The sequence below is a fragment of the Epinephelus lanceolatus genome, chromosome 3 (genome assembly GCF_041903045.1).
Source record: "Epinephelus lanceolatus isolate andai-2023 chromosome 3, ASM4190304v1, whole genome shotgun sequence".
In the NCBI taxonomy this organism is placed as follows: domain Eukaryota; kingdom Metazoa; phylum Chordata; class Actinopteri; order Perciformes; family Serranidae; genus Epinephelus; species Epinephelus lanceolatus.
Window position 1 is genome coordinate 9728765 of NC_135736.1, and position 5062 is coordinate 9733826.

Below are 5062 nucleotides of genomic sequence, written 5' to 3' on the forward strand. Positions count from 1 at the left end.
GCAGAAGCAAATGCATACAGTACACACGCACACACACGCACACACACATACACAGACTAACACAGAGTGGTGGGTGACCAAGCTGTTGACGTTTGACAAGTGGATGGAAACAGTTGTGGTTTCTGCAGGCCTCGGCCCCTCCCTTGATGCTGCAGAGGGGCTTGAGCTGAAAACAGCAAAGCTGAAAATCCTCTGGATAACATCTGCACCAACTCGCATAGCAACAGTACTGTGAAAATAAATGCGTACCCACTTGCAGAAACACACAGCCAGACCCAAGCGCCAACACAGACACTGAGAAATATAAGCAGTTTTGAAAAGCTTCCTTTCCAGCCTGCCTTGCATTTTAGCTGTGTTAATTTTTCAGCCCAGTTTAGTTCATTTTAATCAGCATCATCTAATAAGGCTCCAGGCGCCACTCTGTCACACACCATTTCTGTTTACCACTCTCCTTGGACTGTAGTTCCAGTCTCATTTTTTGGAAATGTCTGTATGATGATAGTTGAATATCTTACTGTAAGTAGAGGAACAAACAAAATTTCACATGTTATTTAGATATCCACATGTCATTTTAGCCGGAAATAATGCTGTGGGCATGATGCCAACAGTGTGATGCCTGTCTGGTGGCAGAGGCAGAGTTATAGTAAAATTCTGGATATAGCCTCTAAGGCTGAACAGCCACAACTACCTTGAGAGGTCTACTTTAATTTAAAAGATGCTGAAAACAAGACAAATAACTTAGTTTCAGGGTTCCAAGCAGGCTCTGCAGGGCATTCTGTTTTAGAGAGGAAATAGGAGGAGACATTCTGAGGTTTGAACTGATCCATTTTTTTTTCACTGTCCTTTATTGCAGGGAGACCAGGTGTAAGCAAAAGTCAACTGCCAAGTCAGGAAGTAAGCTGCCAAGTCCACTGCTTTGGACTTGGCAGCTTTGGTTTTACAGTTTATGAAAGATATCTACAAAATTATTTTTGTTTTTATGTCTATAAAAGAAGTGTTGATAGAACTGCAACATACAGTGTAAATCCATATACCCAGTTGTCTATTATGCTAACGCAGAGCCTCATTAAAGGCGTTTGTGTCTGGAGCATGGCCAATAGTGTCATCTGTGTGTCCCGGTTTTGTTAGGCCTCAGTGTTATGTCAGTGGACGTATTTGAATCAAATGTGGATCACTGGATCAGAGTAAGATTATATGATAGTGGGGTTGTGGATTTAAAATTGAGTCAGTCAAAACCATCTCTGTGAAAGGAAAGTTGTGAACTTTGCGGGTAAAGAAGGAATCTGTAATCACAGTACAACACATGCTGTATGTTTATTGGCTGTTTAGATACAACCAAATGATTTTTGCCAAATGTCATTTCTGCATCATTAATGTTCCCTGGCAAAGTTTTCACAGGAAGTATTAGCACCGGTCAGGATTCATCGTTGAGTGTACAAAACACAGGATCAGTATGTGTGTCGTAGGTTCCGTGCCTGATTAAATTTTGGTGTAGGCAACAAATAGACTTTGGTTAGGATTAGAGAAAGATTGTTTTTGGTTTAATATTTAAAAAGAATAGGATTAATTTACTATCTCTGTCTCCACTGGTCATATTTACTTTAATGGCAAAAACATCTGCATACAGAGGAGGCCAGGATGGGTGGATGGGTCAAACAAATGAAACCAAAAAGTCAATGTCATTTTAACCCAAACCATGATCTTTGCCTAAACCCAGCAAAGTAGTTTTGTTGCCTAAACTTAGAGTAGTTTTGATGCAGAAATTTATATTTCCTTTAAACAAGGAAGTTTATTTTGAAAATACACTATGCATGTAATGAGCAGAAACTGTACTGTTGTCACGTTAACATGTAGGTTTATTTTGACAAGACACTAAAAAGTGGAAATTGACATGTCCAAAACTGATGCTGGAAGGGTACCTAGAGCCATGGGAGCATTATGAGACAAAGGGCCCCTGGGCACAGACATGCAAAAGGCCCCACCACCTCTCCTAACCAGGAGCAAGACATACAGACTCTGCGGTTTTGCATCCTTTTTCATGTTTCACTTTATAGTTATTATGCATCCTTTGTAGTTCTGTGGCTCTTAATAGTAATTTTGTGTCTCTGATTTGGCCCCTGACACTTTGGGCCCCTGAGTCTATGCCTGTTACTTCAGTAATACATACACACCTAGAATGTCACAGTTTGAAGGGTGATCTTATATTTTTTATCTTATCTTCTATGCCGAATATAAAACCCAGATAGCACACATACATCTGGCGGACGTCGTCCTTAGGACGACACATCGGCCCTGAATTTATAATGTCTGACAAGCGTCGGCCGCACGGGCGGATATCTTTAAATTTAATATTCTTTTGTCCCAGCTCATCAAACGTCTCTGTTACGTCGGTTTTGGGTTGGCCCAGTGCCGTAGAATGTCTGCCCACATACGGAAGTCACCACAGAAGGCAGAATTTCATCTCTGCGGTCTTTGTTTGGAACTGAGCTCGCAGGACACAGCATCTCATCACAGCTGGTTTAGCTAATTGGAATAAACTGGCAGAAAATAGCTATGTTGTTTCTTCTGTGACCATTAAAAGAGGTTCCTGGTGAGTGGCGAGGCACGACTGGGTGTATATAGCACATGTCCCCACCAGCTAGCTGTTAGCTAGTTTAGCAGTTTAGCTCATGTTAGCTAACAGGCTACAACTGTGATGTTTTCATTTTATTTTCCCTAGTTGACATTATCTGCTCATCTGGTTATCGTGAGCACTCGTTTTGGGTTAAAGTGGAAGTGCCCGGAGCTGCCACCCGTGGTCCCGCGGCCCCGCGGCCCCCCGGTCTGACCTCCGGGGCCCTGGACGGATGCTCAAGTGTGGGTAAGAGGAGCGTAGAGGAGCGCAGAGGTAAGGCGGGGCGGGCCGACACTGTGTATCCCAGAACGGGTGCTCAAGTGTGGGTGAGAGGAGCGGAGAGGAGTGCGGAGGTCAAATAGTGAAGTTTAAGGATGCCTTCGGTATGTTGTTAATGTGATTTTATGGGCAATTTATCAGTCAAGGTTAAAGCAAACTGACCCGGTGGCTACAGGTAATAGCGCAATTTTGAAACCACTGTTTTTCCGAGATGAAGGACCAATTGTTGAGCTGCTGTTAACGGAGTTAACGGATCCCATTATTTAACAGTTTCAACACTAAATGAAGCAGAGTAACGGACCAAAGCCTTCAATCTGGCTAAAAGACAGCTGAAATGCTAACAAACAAAAAAAAATACAGTGGTGAAGTTGGGATTTGTTTCTTGAAGTTACGTGCTCATCGTCTTTTCTGTCTCTTGCAGGCTGCCAGAAGATCAGATATTGTTTGTGGAAATTTGTAAATAAAGTTTGTCAAACTGACTTTTGTCTCTTCATTGTGCACACTTACACACGAAATAGGGTAACAGTCAGCTATTTTTGAATGTTAGCATTGATTTCCCACATTGAATGGTGAAATATTTGTAGTTTGAAAGGTCCGACCTAAATCAATAAAGGTCATAGTTAACAAAGCATTTGAATATTAATGAAGGAGCGGCCACTGAGCGCAGCTTCTTTTATTGATTGTTTGAACATGGCGTGGTGGTCATTTTCGATTAAAGGCCGACGTCTCAGCGACATATTGGCAATGAGCAAACACTCTCCCTGCTACGTCTTAACGATCTAAACTTGATACATCGGGCCAACGTCGGCCAGATGTATGTGTGCTATCTGGGAAGTATCACCTTGTACTGTCCACTCCGTTCCAAGTCAAAGCAAAACATTCTTATTCTCGGCAGGCTGAGCTACTCCAGAGCATCGCTGTCTTGCAGATTTAAGACTGATTTAGAGCTATGAATAAAAGTTCTGTTTACTCATCAAATTGTTGGTTCAAACTAAGATCCAGCCTCTGACCGGGCAGATAGCCAGTCATAGTTTGGGATAATGGGGTGGCAACAATTAGATTTAAGGTTTGGCTGCTCTGTGGACACGCCCCTGCTCTAACTTGGAAATGTTCCACCTAAACTTCTGAATGGAGGTTATTAAAGCCTCCAGCAACAGTTTATCATTGTCGATCCCAAATGGTAAAACTGATTTAGACTGTGCAAGAAGGGATTATCACATCTTCAAAATTAATTTCAGAAGTGGAGTTCAAATCAATAATTAATTATTTCTGAAGATCCTTGTTTAATATACTTGCTTAGCTAAATAGAGGGAGGGAACAGATCAAGTCTCTGAGGTCTAGAAAGTGTCACAGTTCGTGTGTTCACTGCGGTGGCAGGCTGACCTGGAAACAAGTTAAAAGATGTAATCTTCACATTCAATTTCAAAACCGTGTGTTGTTACCACAGAAGAAAGAAATAAATCTACTTTAATCAAGGGCAGGTTTTGCTCTTGTTCAGAGACCAAACCAGTGAGTCACACCAAACTCTGGTGAGTTTGTTTGTTAAAAAAAAGAAAAAAGAAAATAGAGAAGTAGTAGCTGCACAGTATCACACCATGAAGTGTGGACATCAATACAGGCACATGTGTACACATACAGCACGCAAGCACCCATTGTATCAGTGCAATTATACCATATTTCTGCCTCAGTGAAAAAGCAAGTGTGTTCGGTTACCTACATGAAGCTTTGACACTTCATTGTTTCACTTGTCTCACCTCGTCCGGCAGCTATCCTCTGAGGTGATATGTGCTACCAGAAAGTGTGAAAGTGTAGACAAACATACTTTTCATATTGTGGTTGGACAAAAACAGCAACTTTTGTCACTGAAATCGCCGATGATGTTTTTCTTGGGGGGGAAGTCTCTACTGAACATGTGCTTGACACTGAGTTTGGAAAATCAGAATACAATCATATGAGTAAATTTTTTGGAACAGCCATACACTGTTGGTTGTTTGGGGTTTGTTTATTTTATTGTATGTTTTATGAAGTGATCACAGAAGAAACAAAAAAAATGTGAATGAATTCTACACATCTATACAAAAATAGAAAACAACCACAGAAAAAAAAAAATTCCACTAGACTGGCCAATCACCTCTTATACTTCCTTAAACGGAAAAATCTGAGCAGGGC